This window comes from Tympanuchus pallidicinctus, unplaced genomic scaffold (genome assembly GCF_026119805.1).
Source record: "Tympanuchus pallidicinctus isolate F22 unplaced genomic scaffold, pur_lepc_1.0 scaffold2, whole genome shotgun sequence".
NCBI lineage: Eukaryota > Metazoa > Chordata > Aves > Galliformes > Phasianidae > Tympanuchus > Tympanuchus pallidicinctus.
The window spans coordinates 47,206,743-47,229,847 of NW_026294721.1; the positions used below are offsets into that span (position 1 = coordinate 47,206,743).

Genomic DNA, 23,105 nt, shown 5'->3' on the forward strand with positions numbered 1-23,105 from the left:
TAATTGAAAGTGAGTAGTATTAAACTGTAAGGCTGTCATAATTTCTTTAATGGCTGGAACTTGTCACTCTGCAACCAAATTGCAACTAGTAGACTGTTAGAGTAAATTAAAAAATAAAGAAAGAAATTCAAGATCAGAATTAAAAAAACCATCAAGCTATCTGTCTTTCAGCTTACATAATATGTATTTGCAAAGAAACTATTTTCTTGACTCAGAAATATCAAACACTAGCCTCTATCACAGATGTCTTACCTGTTTAATGTTTCTGTCTCTTGTGATTCAGATCTACAGCAGCTAAAACCAACCCTGACACATTCCTCCATGTCTGGCATTAAATATTATGGACTCTTTGGATTGGGATGTTATGCTAAGTGCTGAACAATATTGACAATATGTAAATGGAAGTTCTGCCTTCATTTTCCCATGGAAAAACAAATCGAGTAAAGGGAAATTGAGAAACGGGGTGAAAAAGGGAATGAAAACTGCAGTCAGTTCTGCTAACATAAACAGTCAAGACACTCAACCTACTATTCTGAGATTTCAAGTATGCTATTAGAATCTATGAAAACAACAAGTTTGTTGTGATTATAAAGAACAGTAGTATATACATTTATATAAAATAAAAGTATGATTTTGACTGCACAGTAAATGTAGTTATGAGCTTGTCTTGCAAACACACTCTATTGCCATGCCACAAAGGCAAACAACATTGATCCATGTAATATTAGTTACAATTACTCAGTTTGATGTTTCCTTGGATGCAAATTTGAAGCCATTTGCATTTCACTAAAAAACAGACTTCTATTTCCTATGACAGCCTAGATGCTATTTCATGCAGGGGAGGAACTGCTCAGCCTAGGGCCAGCCTCAGCACAAGGTCTCCAAGCAGACACTGCCGTCCGACTGCAAGTGTGCTTCTCCTCAGCCCTACAGCACATCAAGCTGCTTTAAATTATGCTGTCTGGAGTGCATTCCAGAGCTGGAAAGAAGCAGACGAAATACGCTCACCCAGACAGGCACCGCTATCAGTTGAGAGACAACAGACACTTCACCTAGTCAGTGCTCTGCTGGTTGCTTCTACCTCCATGCCATGTCACCAGCTGATGGCTGTGACAACAGTCCTCCTCTGTCAGCTTAAAATCAAATAGCTTACATCACAGATTTTCTGAGGTTCATCTCACCTGTCACACACTTTCACAACCAGCAACAATCTCTAGTGCTCAAACCAAGGAGAGAAAGGCTCACATACTACACAGAATGGCCTCTACCCAGCTACCCAGCCCCAGCTGAGAGCTTCTCTGGCCCCAGACATCAATTTTTATTTCAATTCAGTATGCTAAACTTATTGTGAAACCATTGCACAACTTGTCTGTTGTAAGGGTAAATGGCAAAATTTAAGGAGAAAAGGCACTTACTTGGGTAAGTCCAAAAGACTGGGACAAAGGAAAAAAACAGTGGGTCAATACATTTGAGAATACAGAAGCACTGACAGGACTAGTTTAATTTCTTAGTTAAATGAATTACCTCAACATTTATCAAGTTTTTTGTTCTTCCCATATCAGATTTCCTATGTTGCATCCACGACCTTTGAAAATACAAATATCTATACCATGAACTATTTTGTTGCTGTTGTTCCTTCATCTGTCTTTGCTTTGTATAAACTCAAATGCCGCCACATTCCTTGTCACTAATCAGACACAAAATAGTTTTAAGGATATGTATTTACGTAAATAACAAAGTATTCAATGGAATACTTTGTAAATAACTTTGTAAATAACAAAGTTATTTACAAGTACGCTATTAGAATCTATGAAAACAACAAGTTTGTTGTGATTATAAGATTATAATGTGATTATAAAGAACAGTAGTATATACATTTATATAAAATAAAAGTATGATGTAAATACTTTGTAAATAACAAAGTATTCAATATGGAAGATTAATCTTCCATATTTAAAGCTCCTGTCATACACAAACTGCAAGTGCTTTATTTGCCAATATTTCTATAAATTAATACTAGCCTAACAATTTCAGAAAAGAATGTGAATATTCACTTGAGCTGAGGTTAAGAAAAACTCAAGTTGAACTGGATTGGAAATCATATCTGCTTTAATAGATTTTGTAAAAAAAAAAAAAAATAAATAAACTCATTCTTAAATGCATTTGGTGTGGAAGAAGTATAACAGATACTTTTCTTGACTTTTGCTCTTCTTAAAAACCTGAGATGCAAAATAATCAGTGTAATTAGTGTGTATTTTAAAATGCTAAATAAAAGCCATGTAATCCCAAGAGAAAACTGCTTCACCTTTGACTTTCCTTTCGTCCACATACTGTGATGAAGGTCCTCTACACTCCTTTGTAGCAGAAAACTGAAAGGCACTGCAATTTCCTTTCTTTTATGCTCAATCAGCTTCAGGCACCTACGGCTTTACACTAGTAATAAACATGTTTTCTTTCCTTAGGAAGTATTATTTCCTGCTACTACACCTTTCTCCTGAAGTTTCATGCCAGATCACTTTGGATTTTGCTCCCTTCCCAATGCCTTCCTTCTTCTCAAACACATCCTAACTGCACCCAAAAATGATTTTAAAGCTCACAAAATAAATCACAGTAGGTAAATGTTTTGTTGTTGTTGTTTGTTTTGTTTATGGGCTTTTTAATATATAAACCTCTAAACCACAGACAATCTTATGGAAAATATGAAGCCCAGGTCCAAGCTGTTAACTCTCACTAAACACCACAGTCTTCACAGATTTTCAGAGAAAGGCAGCAATAAAGGGATAGAGACACCAGTTTTTGCCTCCAGCTAGTTAAATTAGATTTTCTTATAATATTTATATTTTTATAAATATAGTGTTAAAGTATGGTGCTCCAATATTTTCTCTGTCACATACACAAAGAAGAGAAATAACTCCCTCCCTTCAGCATGATTTGCCAGCAGCTTCTTAATTCAGTATGTAAGATAAGGTACAAGACTTTCTTTTTTTCTCCGCATTTAATGTTATCCATATTCTGATTTTTCACATGTTCTGTTATTAACACAGCAAACTCATAATATCAAGAAGTCTGGCTACCTTTAAAGTCACATCTAAAATATCAGCAGTATCAAACTTGGCTCCTGTGCTCTCAAAAATACTTCAAAGCTTTTGAAAAGGACTTATCTACTTTTTCTCTTAACATAAAATACAACTTTTTAATGCTGAAATTAAGGAAGAACAGGCATTGATCCTCCCAGCTTTTCAGTATGAAGTTCTCTCTCCATAAAGAATGTGACTGTGTCTGGATTTATCCTTCTATTACTTTAAATAGATCAGTCAGAAAAGTGTACTGAAGGTACCAGGTTTGAGCATTAGATCATTGACATCCAAAAAAATAATTGGAACCTGGCATCACAGTTAAAGGTAGATAAAGTATTTGGAGTAAGGATATCAAGAGAGTTCAGAGGAGAAAAGAACTTTTTCAAAATGCGTAACTTCTCAAAGTCATGAAATGTGCAGAAGATTAACATTCTTATTGCTGTAGGGTGGATCACTGAAGAGTTTTCCTACTTCTCTGAGTGCATAGCTCTCCTACCAAAGACATACTGGTATATAGTAAACATTTCTGGCTTCCATCTTACTGTTCTGCTGTGTGATTTAAGCACAGGCAAGACCAAAGATGAGTCAACTTACAGCTGTGAAGACAGCCCTGCTTTGACTTGACTAAGACAAGGAACAGGATATCCACACGAAGGAAAATTGACTTGACAGAATTTTCATTTCTGGCTTACAGCATTTGAGCAGACAACAGCAACGCACGCCTTGCCTTATGCATGCAAAGTACTCATGCCAAAAGCTTGAGAAATGAGGAATCCAAGCTGCCACACTTGAGCTTTATCAAAACATCATCTTGCCTCCTCATCACCATACCGCTGATGTGCAAGACTATACAAAATCTTGAATAGCACATTCCAGCTGATAATTTGTATTTGGGGCTAAGGTAACAATCCCCGAGGTTAAAATGTGCCAATTTATTTATTTCAACTTTAATCCATTTTATCAGGATCTCCAGGAGCACTTTATTAAGATACTGTGGTTTATGGTAGATGAACGAAAACAAAAAGAGTGACCCTTCATAAAGAAAAAAAGTTTTTAGAAATACTATCAGGCACTAGACTTTGCTGTATTATCTGCAATTTGTATAATAATAGCTGGCACTTGAGCAGAAGTCCAGTTGTGCCATGTCACTTTATGATATAAAAGATTACATTTTTTTTACGTAAAGATTACATAGTGCCAAAACTGACATAATTTGCTCAGATTCTGATCTGAAAAATGCTGTGAAAACCAGCTTTTGTAAGCTGTGAAAAACACCTTTTCCTTGCAGGCTCTTGAGATGTTGTAACCTTAGAGTAAGTACATCCTACAGAGCTTGGACTTACTGGTTTAAAGCTCACATTGTCCACTGCGATACTCTGTCATGGAAGGGAGTTAATATGCTTACAATGGGCAAATATAGCCACCTCATTTAATTTGTTTGTAACTGTCTGTAATAGATTGATCTGTTTTCCTACAGTTCATGAGGTAATACCAAGATTACCTGCTCACAGAAAACTATGTGAGCAGCTGAAATACTTCTCTGCCTTACTTTCAGGAAACTCAGCTGAATATGGAAGAATTTAATTCACATAGCAGACATAAGCTATGACAATACAAAGGCACAAATCTCATGTTCTCTTATCTTAAGGGTGCTTCTACCCACGGGCTTTCCAGTACCTCATATAATAATAGTAATCAGGGCATACCTTCCCAAATTTTGATATGCAACATTTTACATACACTGAAAGGTAAACTGCCAATTCACTGACAAACTCTGCAACTTTTTCCATTATCTGGCAAACTACTAAAGTACACAGAAGCCAGAACATATTCCTCAAGAATTCTTTATGTATTCATAATAATGCTATTATTTTCTACAGCAAGACAGACCTCCTTTTCTAGTGTACTACTGCTCACAACATATCTAACATATTATCTACACACACACAATTCTTACTCCCCATTCTTAAAGTGTAAGATTAAAACAAATAGAACAACACACAAGAAAACTATAATATACTTTCCTTTTATGTTTTCAAGAAGTATTTTAAAATAAAATGTTTTGCTGATTTTAAGGACAAAAAACAAAAACAGTTCTTAGTTGAGTTCTTACTTTTTAATGGTCTTCCAGCTATAAGCAGCTGAACAGCAGCAGAGAGCTTTGTAAGATATGAAGATCTCGCAACAACAGAATTTCCTTCTCTCTCCAGAAACACTCTTTGCTTAACCATCCCTACTGACCGCAACTACCAAGTCATCTCATGGACCAAAAGAGAACTGCTCACACTGCCAGGACACTGAGGAGCTCCTTTAACTACCTCCAGCTACCAGAACACAGCAATTATAGATGGAATTGCTAAATCTCCCTCGTTGTTAGCACAGTTCCCCTAAAAACAGCTAACTATGAAAAGGATGAGAAGAATGAATCACTCATTTAGATCACTGCATGAAGATTTTTTCCTCCTTTTCTCCTCAAAGAAAATCTTACCAGCATTATAGACCACACCTACTTTCTACAATGATGTTGTACTTTTTGGAAAGAAGACAAATTAGATCGTGAGTAAGGAAAACATAAAATAGCCAGATTCATCTCCCTTTCTTAACTCAGCAAGAACAACAAAAAACCCTCTAGGGCATTAAAATAAGTTCTATTTTACAATAACACTGAGTTATCTGTCACTGTCTGATCTGAATATTCTTTTTATGTCTAGAAAGTTTTGCTACTCCATTGCTTTACATTTTAGAAAAAAAAAAAAAAAAAAAATCATTGTTTCAATACCACACAGCAACTATCTTTCAATCCTGCCAACACATGGAAAAAGAATTTATTCTTTACTGAAAGCACTGTCTTACTCCACTGGGGCTGTTTGTCACTTCCTCCAGAGCGACACTAAATCAAGTTGCAAAGCACTGTAATGTAAATCACAGCCTAATTTACTTGTCACTGTGTTGTGACACTTGGTTAAAAATGCTTTTTAATTGCAAAGATAAATTATACATTAACAATTCTTAGTGGCAGCTTCAATACTACATCAGATTATTTCACCCTGGAGAAAGGAGCTGAACAACTGCCACAAGCTATGACAGAATATTTTTAAATTATCACTTTGTCCAGATTGATGGTGCTGGTAGTGTTACAGTGATGAGTTCTGTCCCCCACAAAAACAAAAGACATAAACAGTCTTTTATATTCAATAACTCATTAAAAAAAAAGTACTCTTTTTTTCTTGAACCTTTCAGATCACCTCAGCTTCTCACTTGCTAATTATTACTCAGAATCCCTAAAGTAATAAGAAATGGTTCTCAGTCAAGGTGAAAAATAAGTCTTTTTCTCTCTTCTATAATTCTGGATGGCAAAATGGCTGAAGCTAGAGCAAACAATGTTTAAGAAAAAGCCCACCAATTGTTAGTGGTATTGAACACCTCTACCTTCAGGATTTGCAATTCTCTCTCTTCAATAGGGTTTTTATCTGTTGGAAGCTGAACTGGATCTGGCACCTCCCTCCTGTAGCTACTTACCAGCAGGCAGTAAGTGGTACCTGATTTGACTTCTTGCCCTGCAGGTGAGAATCTCCACATTGTAATGACTTGTATAAGACCAGAAGAAAGTATTTTGCTTTCAAGTTAAGAATATTCTGTCACTAAGAAGCAACACGGATGGATTTACTGTGATTATGCAAATATGAAGCTATCAGTGAGAAGATATAAAACTACATGTTTCTTTTAACATCATGGCAGAAAAAAAAAAAGATCTTTTTTACATACCTTTTTTTCTTTTCCTTTATTTTGTTCTTCACATCTACTGTTTCCACTTAGCTAAAGGCCACAGCTTTTTCAGTTCAATCCTGAAGGTCTCAGGCATCTCAAAAAAGGTTCCAGGAGTGCCTGGAACTGCTTAAAGAACTGCCCTCTCCTGTATTTGTGACTTCTTTTGCCAGACACTTATGTTTGCAGAGAGCCCCCAGCCCTAGGCTTCCACCTCATGCACCCTGCTGCAGGGTGCAAGTGTTGCTGTCCTAGGGAACAGTAGCTCCCTGCTGCTTGGCTGATTGTCTTTGATATGAGGAAGAAATTTATTGATGTGAGGGTGATGAAGCCCTGGAACAGGTTGCACAGAGTGGCTGCAGAAGCCACATCTCTGAAAGTGTTCAAAGCTGGGTTGGATGAGGCTTTGAGCAACCAGATACATTTAAATATGTCCCTGCCTATAGTAGGGAAAATGTAGTAGATAATCTTCAATAGCTCCTTCTAATCCAGATATATTGAAATATATGCCTGCCCATAACAAGGGCAAGCTGATACTGAAGTTTGCTTCCACTTTTGCAGGTGCTGCTGGCCACAGCTTGAGATTGAGAGATGAAAGGCAGCCCTAACTTAAGTACGCAAGATGGAGCTTAGCGTGCTGCAGTTACATTTATTTGCTGTCCCTCAAGAAGTCTGATCCTCAACTACATGATAATAAGCTGGTATCCTCTTCAACAATGGAGTTTCAGGTGTGTCTGCCAAAGCTGTCTCATAAACAACTGTAATCAGCTGCTCTACCAACACAAAATAGAAACACTCTGCTTCAGAGACTTTCTGGCACTCTATGAACAAGCTAAAACCTGCAGGATGTATCATTTCACACAAAAGAGATTGGAACTATTTTAACAAGATATTTCTGACTGGATTGCATCACAAGATTCACAAAAACACACAGCTCTCGAGTTGAGTCTTTTATTATAAAAACCAAAGGGACTATTCCTTATAAATTAATTTCTGTGGTCTATATTACTAGCAAGCTGGCCTCCTCACTTCTGTTTGTTGATTTTATTTATTTATTTATTTTAAGATAGAGTGCATTTAAAAATCAGAAAGCAGGTTTCCTTTAAGAACAAGGCATCTAACTAGTATGTCAGTGCTTAGAAAACTTCTTAAGATGTAGATAACCATCACTGAAGTATTCGAGTGTTGACACCTGATCACTAATTGTGTCCTGAAACACAGTTGGTTGGTATTAGGTTGCAAATTATTGTGCCAGGCATGCATAGTAAATCTCCTTATTAAGATTCCCTTTGTGAATATTTATTCACGCCTGCAACCCCCTATGCATAAGAGACCTGCATTATCACACAGAGTAACTTGGCAGTTTCAAATAAACCTAACATAATTAAATCAAATCAAATAAAAAATGAAAGAAAGTACAACTGTGTGAGAGGCTGACACCATGAACTTTCGTGAAACTGTTAGAGGCAGCATGAAATGAGTTAGAGGCAGCTAGCATACTCAACACCAAGCTCCAAAACAATGACAGAGAGCTATTAAAACAAGCAAACAAAGAATTCTCATATCAAGATACAAAATATTGATTGGAATTGTTTTGCTTTTAAAAACACAGCTCTAATTTGCATTTCTAATTACGCTGTCCAGCTAAAATCTTGTACATTAAATAGATTAGCTCTTGAGAGCTCTGGTATAACTCTTTTTTGGACTATATTTTAATCAGGCTTCCAGTATGGGTTTGCTGTAGGGCAAAGATAATAGGGGAACACCCCTGATACCGACTCTACCTCCATGATACTACAAAATCTACTCAATCCTATATATACTATATAAAGGAGTCAAATATAGTCTTCAAAGATACTCTACCCTTTACTAGTCTTCCTATTGGTTATTTTAATCCAATCTTTACATCCAAGGATCTCTTCACATTTCCAACTTAACATATTCCTGACCAATTTGTAATTTTGGAATTCCTTTCCTGAAGTTGTGCAGGATGTTCAGGATTGCGGATGTTTTTCCTAATAGGCAGAACATGAGAGCCTCTTTTAAACTCCTCCTGCATTCTCAACCTCCTTTGCTCTGGCTACTCAACTGCTCTCCCTGTACATTTGTTTATATTTCATACTCAGGAACAGGACTGGGGAGGATGAGGGCATAGTATTCCCAGCAGTTTGTAAGGGTTGTGCTAGCATTTCCCTTTTTCTTCACATTCATAAAATTGCAGTCATACTTGTCTTCTTACTGAGTCACATTAATAGGTTGCAATTATTTAATGATCTGATGAGACAAGATATTCTATTCATCTGTCTATTATCTTTTTAAAGAATTCTTACACTCCTCATATAACATATTACATATTATTTTGTATAATACCTTTTCAGTACCAAGCCCCTAGCTTCTGGAGAAAATTTTGTTCTTCACACTGACAAACCAATCCAACTTCGCAATGGAATTATTAGCATGATACAGATCCACTGGCTTATCATGGTCACTGTCACTGAATTCCTCTATGTAGGAAAAATTGTACCCACTGGACATCCATTGCTGCCTGCTGAACATTTATGGAGACCAAGCAGGGGGTATGAGCACAGTGAGGTCATGGGTGGTATGTTTCAGCAGTGACATCTCATAGCAGCAATGAAATAGAGGGTCACTTCCAGTGGTGCAGATATTTATACATGCAGCATGCAGGCTCTTGTTCATTACTGGCAAAAATCCATCGTTAACGGTGGTGGCTAAGTTCAAAAATACTGTTTTGTTCATTGAATCTGTTGTATTTTTCATGGAAATAAATAGGAGGCATTACTTTTGGAGCAACCTATTACTATTAGTGTATACTTTCATAATCCTGCAAATATTTTTTATTGCAATGTGGAGATACTATTAAGGTACAGAGTTTCTGTCATCTGACTAAAGGAAAAAAAAAGCGGAACAGTATTTGTTACAATATGGAGTTGCTAAATATGTGCATATCTATGTAGACAATGGTTTAACAGCCACCAATAGTGAAAAAGAAATAGATAAGTTTTATATGTTAAAAAGTATAATTGTACCTGGTTGGAAATTATTTACTTTTTTTAAGCAATTTTTATTTCCACAGAATATCTATTTTTCAAGTAACTGACTTTTCCCTTCCAGAAGAATTTCAGGTTGATGTGAAAAATGGAAAAATTAAAATGAAGTATCTTTTCTGAAGAGGTATGTTGGGCCCAGATGAAGTATTACGTATCACCAAACAACCTGAAACATTTTAATTCATAACAACTTGAATCTCTTCCTTGCCAGCCTGACAGTACTGTCAACTGTCATTCTCCATTAACTGATGGCTTAAACCCACTTTTCCAAATTCTCCTAGTTTTCAATAGCAAATAAAAATAAATAAATCTATTCTTTTCCCCACAGAAAATTGTGAAGATTTTAAGGATTTGTAAGTACATCAACAAGCTGCTGATACTTTCTTCCCCTCTGAATATATTGTTTTCAATTTCCATTCCTCAAGGGCATATGTAAAATTCTGTACATCATCCTTCTGGTATTCAAGTAAGAATTCATAACATGGCTTTCCATATTATAAATCTATTTAGAGATAGATCTATTCCTGCATACACATGGATATATTATGTATAAACATTATTCTGGAAAATTTAATTTTGCAAAATGAAAACAGACTGATGCAGCTGAATTTATATTTCCTTTTTATGTAATTTATGAAATTATAAATAAACTATTGATAAAGTTATATATACTTAATACATTAATGTATGTAAGGGAATAAAAATAGCCTAAGTGCCTAAATATGTGGGGGTTTTTTAATCCTGAAATGCTCATCCTATCCAGAATCACCACCAACAAAAAAAATTCCTTTTTTTTTTTTTTCTTGAACTGTTACTAACAGAGAAAATCTACTTACACTGTTCTTATTGCTGGTCACTGAATGCCACATTTACAGAACCTGGCTGCATCAATGTACTTCTAAAAAAAAATAAGGGATTTCTCAATCAATGTAAATGTTTGTGGTTTCATTAGCTGAAAATTACAAGGTACAAGTTTCAGCAACTGAAGATCACTCATGGCACGCACTTTGTGCTTTTTGTTTCTTAATCAAAACCAACATTTTTCCTACATCAGTGACATAGCAGTGATTTAAGATATTATTATTGTTAAATTTCACAAATTTGAAACACAAAAATTTAGTTCTCCAGTATTAACAGCTGTTACCAGAGTGAATGTTACTACTGGCCTCTTAGATCTGTACAGCTTGTGTCTCTGCAGCTGGCCTTGAAGCAGTGCTCCGTGAGCTGAGATCTGCAGGTTCTCAGCAAAGAACCTTCTCTCTTTTTGGGTGCACAGATGTATACAATCTTCCATTAAAAGAGCAAAGCCTATTACACGTGTCCAGGTTAAGCTGGATTGAGCATCCAAAGGATGGACAATCACTGTCAGGTAATGCCTGACACCAAAGTAAAGGGAAGACTTCCTAACCATTCTGTCAATAGTACAATCAGGTCCTGAGGATCAAATATATCTGAACTCCTGAGTGGTGCTCTGAGCCATCTGGCTACTCCTAGCATTCTCCTCTGACAAGAACCTGGTAATGATTCAGAGGGAGAAAGAAAAACTCTTCTCAACCTGCTGTGAAAATACAATAAAGAGAATGAAAAGATGGGGAAACCTCAAGGTGCCTTGGATCATACTAAAAGCATTTGTGTAATCAGCATTTGTCATTTCCTACTGCTCTGTGGTATTGTGTACCACAATTTCATAGAATGCAATTTTTAAGGACTGACTGCTTTGAATACACAATAACAAGTACTAATAATGCAAAAAAAAAAAAAAAAAATTAGGAAACACATTAATGATTGCCTAGCTTAGTGAAGTTTAAAGTTTATAATTGGCCTCACATGTTCATTTTTTCAACTCCCATCACAGAGATCTCTAATTCCCTGATATATATATATATATATATGCTTAAATTCAGTTAGTCTAATAATAGTGATAATTTACCCAAATTTTTCAGTTTCCATTCTTGCACACCTGAAGTAGTGCAGACACATTCTCTTCACTTAGTAACCAGAATTAAAAATGACATGTGCTAGGCAAAAATATTTTACGTACCACTGATAGAACGCAGCAGATAGTCAAGAAAGCAGTCAGAATACCAGGAATTATTAGAAAGTAAATGAAAAGAAGAGCAGCATGATGCTGTGTAAGTAAGGTGCATCTGCATTTTGAGTGATACACGAAATGCAGGTTTGAGGAACTTCAGCAGCACTGTGAATGGATGATCCTTAGTGCAGCACCTCTACTTATCAGCTCCTCTACTTAGGCAAGATTAAACCAGACTGGGATTCTCCAGGTTGCGATAATGACAACTCTGGGACAGATACCTGAAAATCTCTAAAAATCATTGTTGAGAATGGGAGAGGCGGAAGTGAATGATTGCTCACTATCTTTTTTAGAACTCATTTCAATTCCTAATTTTTCAGCTGCTAGCAATCTGAAAAGAAATCCATTCTCTAGAAGACTCCAATACAATAAATATCAGTAAAATGAGATGAATACCACCAAGACAAAGAAGATCACTGCATGATAAACGAGGATCCAGAATGAAAGTGGCTCTAAACAGCACAAATTAAGATCAGTTTTATGCAGCAAAAAAAGCAAGCACAAGAAATAATGACAGAAGTGGCCAAGGACAGCACATTTTTCTTATCAGGATGGTCATGGTCACCTGATAAATAAGAAACAGAATCATCAAGATTTGCTTGCATGCCTGTTCTGTGCTGCCCTAAATACCACTCCTGGAAAGCATTCTGAAGTACAGTAGGAAGAACAGTAGCCAGAAAAAGGTCAGAGCACACAGAGAGAACCAGAAGCAAAGAAAATACCCAAGAAAAATAAGCAGTGAGACAGAGACAGCAATTGCAATGTCACTTCAACTTAGAGAAGAAAATGACGGTGTGGGGACAGAGAGGAGGGAACAGAGACAACAGTAATTCAGATGGAGTCGAAGGAAAAACAAAGCTGCTCACAGGGAGCGGGTAAGAAACAACTTCCCAGTGATTCAGAGAAATGCCATGGCAGCATTGCAATTGGTAATGTAAACAACAAGGGCACAGAAACAGGTGGTGAGTTCAGTAAAGTAGGCAGGAAAGCTTGGAGCTGACAGCACAAAATACTGGAAAAGAACTGGAGAGGGGAAAAAAGAAAATCAAAATTACAGTGTAAATGGTTTATTTAAGTTGGAGGTAGAGGTGGAATGAATCAGAGCTCTCTAGAAAGAACCTTAAACTTGGCCTTCCCACAGCTTCAGTTCTCACAGGGAAAACCAAGAGAAAGAACAAAAGTGACTGAGAAGTAAACTGTACAGAATAGTAGAAACCTGTCTGCATAAAACCACTTCAAAATACATGAAGCAAAAAACACTGTCTGTAGCCTATTTGTTGTTGTGTTGGAATAGAACAATACTTACCTTTCATTTCTGGAAAAATAATTTTCCAATAAGAATGTACTTGGATTTCCTTTTCTATCCACACCAGCAATTCCAGTCCAAATACTATATATTCCAAACAGGCACACAGCCTTAGGCTTAATTCTTAATTAGACAACACAATTCTGCTTCATTCCTAACTGAACAGGAACATCTATTAGTCAGGTGATCATATTTAGGTGGGTTAATTAAATTTGTTTAAATACACCTCACCTTTTATGCTATGGTAAGAAAAAGTCACATTTATGAGTCATGGCAATTAAATGAGTTCATTAGTCAAGCTTCGAGTCAAATTTTGATTTGAGATATAATATTGCAGGTTTATCAAAGTCAATGGTGCCACTGCCATCTACATGTTGGAGGAACTGACTAATTATTCCACCCTAACTGCATTTGCATCTTAAAACTGAAGTGCATTATTCTACTGACAGTGATCAAATTCCCCTTCTCCTGCAGGTGAGGGCTACATCAGTGATGAGCTCTTGAACAATGATGTGGAATCACAGCATAGAGAGTCTCAAGGGTCCAGTTAAGACGATTTTAAAATAATTTTGTAGTACCAGGATGATTCCAAGCAATGCAGCAGAGCTAAAGAATTAATGCACAATCTGAACAGTTTCAGGGGAAAAAGGTTCTGTTTAAAATGTAAACGTGCAGTGACAGCATGTCGATAACTATGCAAATGCATTCACCACTGTCATATTTAAAATAGGAAAAACCTGTAAAAAGTGTCAAGAACTACTGCAAGTTTAACCCACTCAATACAACGCTCATTTAATGAAATACTTCTACACAAATAATTACTGTCTTTCAACAGAAGTGCTCTTATGTACTGACTCAAGCTTCGGCATTACAGAGGAAGAGTTTGTTTTATTTGAAAAGGGCTTAATGTATTGCCAAGCACTTGCAGGAGGGTAATCCACAACGTGCTGATTATTCCAGCTGTTTTCATTATTTCACACCTAATTTAAACGACCTTAGTTGGACTGCATGTGTGTGTAACATCAGATTGCTTTCCTTCCCTGGTCTACCTTGCACATAAGGTGAGCAGCTTCAAGGACAACACCAGGCACCAATCACAGTTTCAACCTGTTTCACATGGCTGACGGCATACTGCACATTCACACCCTTAACACATCAGTCTCAGTGGTGTCACTGGAAGGACCCAGGACCCACACTCCATCCAGGGGTTTCTCCAGGAGCTGGCAAACAGCCAATCATAAATATGCAGTCAGGAATCTCTTCCCAGAGCAGCATTGCTGCCCACCGTTCTCCTGCCTGAAAAACACTCCACCTTCAGTACAGCCCACAGCTACAGGGCTGACTTAGACTTACACTGAAACAATGCTTGCACAACTATTTCCACTGGGACAATATAGGAAACAATCACACAAACACCTATTAACTAAGTCTTCAACTTCACAGCAAAAATCAGTACAAATTCTCCAAATCTGCAACACAGGATAAGCAAACTCTACTTGGCCTAAATTAATTTCAAATTGCCCTGTTGAGACTCTTCCCAAATATTATTCATGTTTTATGGAGCTTTAACGATAGTTAGCCACACAGAGCAAACAGACCTTGAGCTCAAAAATTCAGGCTAGACTGAAAGGAGGGAGAAACCTTTTTTTAAATTGCTTTTCTCTTATTATTCTAAACTCTGAAGAAATATGAATCCAAATGGCCCTAAACAGGTATGTTGAAACTGACTTCAGAGAAGTTTATAGACCTGCACATCCTTGGTACTACTGAAAAGTTATATTCTTTTTGACCAATCCTTCATAAAAGTCACAAATTCAGCATTAAAAGTTCTTTAAACTGATAGTGAGGAAACCTATGCATAAGATTAAGAGATCACTGAATTCCCATGTTCAATGGGAACTGATGCAAATATTTCTGAGAGAGATGTCCAAAGAGTAGAAGTCTCACAGCTCTGATGCTGACTGCTATTTCTTACACTGCAGTATGTCACTGGATTATTATATTTCACTCTAGCTCAACATGAAGATCCACATACAGGATTATTATTATTTTTTTTAATAAATTAAATGAGGCTTATATCAGGGTGTAGGCAAGACTGGCAATCCTCCCCATCCTTTTTTTTTTTTTTTTCCCCTCTTTGATTAGATTGTTAGGGGTTCTTTTTTTGTGTTTGTGTATGTGTGTGTGTTTGTTATTGTTGTTGTTTGTATGGGTTAAAAGAGAAAATAATACCATTCCTGCTCATAGCAATCACCTCCCTTCCCTTCTGTGCTGTTTCAAACCCTTTATTTCCTTCATGCTCTCCACCACCAGAGAAATTTCTTCATCAGTATTTTTCCATTACATTCATTTGTGGATTCACTTAATCCAACTCGCTAGTTTGTTTCCTTTCCACTTCAATACTCCAATAACCTCTTACTTCTGCACAGATGAGTGTAAATGGATTACAGCCTCAGAGAGGTGACAGACACCGGAGCTAAAAATTCATGAGCTAGCCAGATCGGTCTGAAAGCGAGAGCCACAATATTCCAATCTGGCAGAGGCTGTTTGTAGCCTGTAGGAGAGAAGAAAGTACCAGCTGTTGTAATGCTGAGTAACATTTTAGGGTTAGACTATCTGCATAGTCAGATGCTACAAAAATAAAGTACAATTGCAATCCTCCTACGTTACCTTTATGAGAGGATAAAAACACAAACACTATCACAGTTTGAACCCAAACTAGAATTACTGTCTTTGATAAAAATCACTGTGTCCTCAGCCTCTACGTGACTTATAATCACTGTAAAAGACACATTTACCTTTAATAGCACTAGTTTTGTTAGCACGCACTCTAACCAGACATCTGTCCATATATGCTCATGTCATAAAGATGGAACGTGATACAAAACTATGTGCTTCTGTGCCATCTTTATTTTACTACAAAAGCAAATGTGAGATAAATTATACTCAAACTGCATCTTATTTAAAAGTATATGAACTTTAATGTGAGTAAAGGCCTGTCTTAAAAGGTTTACCATTGTAGCTGTAAAGAAATAGACATACTATGTACGTGTGAACAGCAAACAAGCTGAAAAATATTTTAACTTGCTGTTTCCATTAAAAAGAAAAATAAAAAAAACCTGGTCAAGAATGAAAAAGAATGCAACTTGTACTGTGTGACTATTGATACCATTTGAAACAGGTGCAAAGCAGATGTGAAACACTGCTGTTCTTATAGCATTTGATTCCCACTTTGAAAGCGCACAGATGACAACACAAGGTTTAAAAAGCAAAATAAACTACCATCTAAACACTACTTGGGGGGAAATTGGTCCCTTATGCTTAAAAGGTGGATTAAAACAAAAATGAAATAAAACAAAATCCTCAAAATAAAAATCCACAGCAGTGAGTCCTTTAATCCCTGAGAAAGAGGTGAACATTCAGTAATGTAAAACCATTTTGAAAACACAATTTGAAAGCAGTAAAAAATTTAAAAAAAAAAAAATAAATTAAAAACAAATCAATCACTCCTACTCCCTACTCCAATACAGTTTCTTCCATTTGCTGGATGAATGTCATATTTCATTGTCTACATTATTTTCCAAATAACTGCATTGCTTTATTGCATGTTATTCAGATGCTGACCAGAAAATAGTAAAATTAAACAACCACCTTGATGAAGCATTACTATTTCATGCTAGATCTGAAACTTTATTACATATCAACGTATATATTTGTAGAAATTATGACACTTCAAGGTTGTTCCTTCAGGTAATGTAACTATGAAAATAATTATGTAGAAGATGTGAATCACACTATTCCATTGCCTAAAATGTCTGCATCGTAAGATAAAGATTTAAAAACAGCAACTGAAACGCAGCACACTTCAAGATTAATTTGCCTCTAAGGGAGTAGACAATCCTAGCCACAGTCAAGAGCAACAGCATCTCTGCAGGTAGTCACTACTGCCATGAAACAAATTCACCCACTCTTTTCTTTATCTAAAAATGAATGCGATGAGCATAAATCACGCAGGATCTTGATGGCAATGTTTCTTCCCCAGCCATTATGCTTCTTGGGAAGGAAAAGACACCGTTTTAGAATCAGTCATACCTGGAGTGACCTGTGCATTGCAAATCCACTATTTACAAGTATGGAGTTTGCTTTTTCTGTCTTCACAAAAAGAAATATGAATCAAACCTCCTTTGAAAGGCAACTGGACAAACAGAAGCTTTTAGAATACTTACTTTAGAATACAGATTTCAAAGCCTGTGAATATTTTAGAGCTTTCTGACTTTCACAAAAATCTAATCACTTAAATGCATTTTCAATTGTCATTTTCACAGATTTCATACTTACTAAATGTTTACTATAAATTCGTTAATAACTAAATAATTTTATCCTTTTTTTTTTTTTTAAATTTCTTTATATGTTTGCTCAGTGGAAAATTTATCCTCCAAAATCAATCCTCTGCATGTAAAGAAGAATGACAGGTCTAATATGTTGTAGTGAAAAGGAAGTAAGGAAGTAATGGATGTGTAAACACAATCTTACCACTCCAGGTTGCTTGATGAACCATAGAATAATTCCAGAAAATGACTATGCTGATGGGAAGAGTAGAGTATTAATTTATTTGCAATACTGCACAAACACATGGAAATCTGGGGACTGTCCAGATTTATGAAGTCCATAGCTATTAGTTTCCCTAGATGTTTTTCCAGCTAGAAAATTCCATGGAAGTGGTCAGAAAACACTGACATTGAACTTGTGTGGTCTGTTGAAAATTTCCTTCCATGCCACTCTTTCTGAACATCTATTTTAAAAATATATCTATTTTTAATATATTTTAAGCATAGCAGTTTGAAAGCAAAAATAAAAAATAGTTCTAAGTTTCTAATAAAAAAAAAATATGGTTCTAAGTATTTCTAACATTTGATCTGAATCTCTTGTTTCTAGGTACTTGTTTGCTTTATTCCCTTCAGAACTTCATTGATGTTGCTATTCTGGATGCTTATTACTAAGCTTCCTTTCTCATTATGCAAAAAATTAACTGCATGACCAACTAGACTTGGCTATACAGACCTATTCTCTTGGCAAGAAACCACTCAGTGTTTTTACCATTTTTCCTCCCTTAAATAAATAAATCAAACAAGAACACAAACAAACAAATCAAACCTTATGATTAGTATGCCAGCAAGAAGATAAAAGGGTACTTTTTTTTTTCCCCACAGCACAAACAGAAATGTCTAAGAGTATCATTCTTTTAGTTACTGATGCTTCTTGATATTTTACTCACGTGATACTTCACTACTGATTCTTTGAGCTGCTGTGCAAAACCACATCTACAATTTCAGGCTTTTATGCAGCACTTTCTTTTCTCCTGCAGGCCTGGGTTTGCCTTGGTTCCCTCCAGCTAGCACAGAGTGCTGGCACTCCACAGACATTACTCCATGTGTGGGAGCACATGGAGGACCATTCACACCCCAGAGAAGCTAGCTTGCTCATGCATTTTCTCCCTAGTATACGTTTGAACTCACAGATGGTTCAGCACATCTCCATGGGGTTCAAGTTACCCAGGTCTTAGTAGTCATCAAGGTCCACCAACAGGACCTGGCACCAACAAGGGTAACAAATCCCCACAAGCAAGAAGAAAATTCTGCATAGTTCAGACAGCATTTTAACCTGGAAAAGCCGAGTTGAGAAGAAATAATGCTAGACATCCAAAAGTGTCTAACACCATTATGCTCTTTTCAAGAGACTCTGTACAACAAACACAGACCTCCACAGTTTAACGAGTGTTTGTAGCTGCAACAATATCAGCTTTCATTTTCATATAAAGTGGACAGAGACAGTTCAGCTTATTTTCTGCTAATTCAAGTGTATATTGGCTGTAGAGAATATTGTTTCTTTGTATAATCAAATAGCCACCTATAAAAATGATACCATTCCATTCTTATACAGATTGTCTAACAAGTACGACTGGTACATCACCTTTACCTCTCCACTGTAAACATCTTCAGATATTTCTAACGTAACAAGTCACATTTTTTCCAGTTTCCAAGCCTGAACATTACTGAATGTTTATACACTAAAAAAGACCTTAACCTCAAGTTAAATATCACCAGTAAGACTTATCAGAGTAGCATATGAGTTCTGCCCGTTGCCATGTCATCAGCAAAGAATGCATGGCATTGCAGATTTTCCATCTCAATTGTCTTGTCCTAAAATCAACTACAAACCCCACAGCTCTTTACCACATTCTGTCTCAAGTTATTCTCCTAAGTTATAGCTTACACAGATGTAAACAACAACCCTAAATTTGGCTAATGATGCTATTCTGCTGGCAGAGTATCACAGTGACTGATCTTCAAATAACTGGACAATTACAAAATTTTCTAAACCATGATGAGGAGATTTGATAAGCCCCTTTTGTTAATGGATTAATTTAAAACCACAACAAACAGCAACAAGAAAGAAAGAAACAAACAAGAATAACAATCAGCTATCCACAATACTCCACAAAATGAGAACAATCCAGGAGCTCAGACACAAGATTTTTCAGGATAAGGCAGGAAGACTTGGAGTCTCTTAAAACAGACTTGGAGACTTTGATGATACGTGTTCTTTCACCACACTCTGTGAGGCTAGTTGCTGATATTGACAAACTAAGCCACACATTTGATACTTTTAGTATCATTTGATAATATTTGCAGAAATAGTGCTACATAGGCTGTCCTCATCAGCACACTTCCTCTGTTCTGAAATCAACCCACCTCTTGACTGTTTAGCAGCAAACTCAGTTGCAGTAAACCTATAAGTGTACCATGGAAACTGCTGAGCATTCCTGACTTCTTCAGAGCTCAGAGCTGTGGACACTGATACAACCAGAAGCTAAACTACTTGGGAGACAGACATGGAAATAACACTGCTTCCTTGGATAGTAACCAGCAAGTATTGAATTCTTTTCAGGCATAGTTTCAGCAGGAAACGTGGAGAGTATTGCTGTCTTAGAAAACCTGAAAACCTGTAGTTTCTTTCTCCAGAGATGAGAACTGACTTTTAACTCCCTCCAGGCAAATAAAGGAACTGAACTTGAGACTACACATTCTCCCGTCACTATAGGAATATCTGCAAGAAAAATGCTGAGGAAAATATACCACTGCATCTCCTTCACAGAAAGAATGTTAAAAATGGAGCTCCAGGGTCATTGTCTGCAAGAGCTGTCTACTACAGCTGTCACCCTTGCTGTGGCTTCCTAAGAAGGATACAGTGAAGGATTCACATTTAGGTCATCTTTTTTTGGCTGCTTGCAGGCCAGCCCATTGCCCCGTCCTTAAGCAGGTCACAAGTACACAATAAATCAAGGCACTGAGTCCTCAGAGTCAGAGTTCTTAGTCATTCTGCAGTTGTCCTAAGTGTTAAGGGTTGAAAATTCAACCTTTCTAGCATCCAGACTTCTTTCTAGAACTACTCTTAAGTCACTCGAGTTAAAGTACAAATTCACACATCGTAAAGATGGATTTCTATGACCGTACCAAACACAGTATATCAGAGATCCAAGGTTGTAAAAACTGATGGACAGGTCTCTAAGCCAACTTTTGTATCATGAAGTCCAGGACAAGTCCTACACTAGAAGTTCAACCTGAGAAACAATTTGGATACTTTTTTCAGTTATTCCGTGTCCCTATTTAACTGCCACACTAGGAGGACACTAAAAAAGAAGAGCACAAGCAAAGATACACTTTGGTGACACCCTTCTTTTAGTAACCATATTTGTTGCTTACAGTCATCCAGGGGGATTAACAGGGGTTGTATTACAGTAATTCGTGTAGCCTGTCACCAGCTACTACAGTAAATTACATTGAGCTTAAATACAAAATAAGAGAGAGAGAAAAAAGACAGCTCCAAGTAAAGAAGAAACAGTAATTGTTTAAAAAAAATAAAATAAAATAGTAATAATAAATGGTTTACTGCAGTCAAAATGGGAAGGGGAAAACCAGGACGTAAGAGCAACTACATTCTCCTTTGAAGTATCATTTTTACAATCTATTTCCTTCTCTTAGGAGTTTTAAACATCAGTTTTCAAAGCACAGTTTAAAACTGCTAGCAAATTTCCAACAACGGTCTAAATTGCTATGTCCAAAGTCAGGAGCTTCACAGACAGCAGTTCTTTCTGAATAGTGCACTAAATCATCTTTATTTTTCCATTGATAAATTCCATGTTGTTAATAGGTGTTAATCACACCTTCATCAGTATGCAGAGTGCCTTCTATTGTGTAGATGCTGATTACAGGTAATTTGGCAGCTGCTATAATGTGTTAGCTGCTTCAGCAATGTAGAATATATAATGACAGCTATACTTTCTGAATTTTTATTTAGTCACAAATGTATTTCTCGCTACAAACACTTCATCTGAGTGAAAGCTAGTCACAATACTCTGGTATTAATGCGAGAGCAAAACAGCATGGCATGCTCTACAAGTAGACAGGATGATGTAGTTTGGGCTAGCTGGCCAGAAGTCAGTCACGAAGTTAGGAAGTGAGCATTTTGCAAAGGTTTGAAATCATAGCCCTGGAAACCATTACCATCCGTACATTTTTCTTGGAATATTTTACCTTATAAACACTTGCTGTAGAAGTACAACTATCAGAATCAAATAGCATTCATGTTCTACAAGCAAAATCCTCATCTGGAAAAGATACCAAAGAGAGACACAATCTTTAACAGAGTTAAACCATATTTGACCCTGTAGCGCATTTAAAATTAACCGCTTTAGACAATCTCAGAAGATAACAGGAGGAAGAATATTTACTAGTGCATTTTTATTCAATTAGTATTTTAACCTTTCTAACTAGCAATTGAAACAGAGGAGCACAGAGAAAACAAGGGGGAAAAGGAAAGAAGCTTTCCCTGAATCTATTCACCAATTTCCAAATATAAGAAATTTATTCTATAATTTGTCGGGTTTAAACCTTTTTTTTTTTTCTTTAAACTTACAGATTTGAATATGTTCTACTTGAAAACAGTTGTACGTTAGCTTTGATCTAGAAATGTATGTTAGCTTTGATCTATGTTAAAGAGAATAACTTCACACTTTCTTACTGGTCTCCATTACTTTCATTAAAACAGAAGAATCAAAATATACTCCCCAATTTGGTTATTCTAACCACTTTACTTAAAAATGATATTTTACCTTTCCAGACATACAATTACAGAACACATCAGTTTTAGATCAGCTCTGTACATGATCAGGACACTGAATAGCAGAGTAGGCTGGTACACTGAATGAAACTAGCTTGTTTCTCTAGCTGTTCAAAAGAAATCATCAAAATGAACATGCGGTGCTGAATGTCTCACTTATAAGGGTTATAACATTCTTAATATATGAGGTGGACAGATTTTCAATCTACGTGCCCTAAAGCAGCTTGTGATGTTGTGTTTTTTTCCTTCCTTGGCAGAGCCAAATTTATTTTTAAGAGATTTTTCATGAGACAGTCCCTCATTATAATGTGAAAGTGCAGTGTCTTGCTGCTGTAGATTTAAGTTCTGCCCGTTTGAATGCATTATTACTTTCCTCACATTGCAGAGCAGGTTTAAAAAGAACAATAGTCTCTAAAAATAAACATAACAGACTCTCAGGCAATGTCAAATGCAATGGAAAAAGAGTAATGAGAGTTCTCCAACATGAGTTTTAATGAACCTTTTTCCTCTGTTGTGTCAGTGCAAGTATCATTTATTTTTAAAGCAATCGGTCACAGCTTTCTGCTAGAATGATGGCCTCTTGACTGATTTTGCCAAAGTGCAGAACAATAAGG

At 36.4% G+C, this 23,105-nt stretch overlaps 1 protein-coding gene across 2 annotated transcripts in view; it reads right to left on the bottom strand.

Annotated features, from left to right (window-relative positions):
- GALNTL6 (polypeptide N-acetylgalactosaminyltransferase like 6) overlaps nt 1-23,105 on the bottom strand; it is a 421,689-nt gene that overhangs the window by 379,964 nt on the left and 18,620 nt on the right. The gene's annotated exons all lie outside the window — the stretch shown is intronic.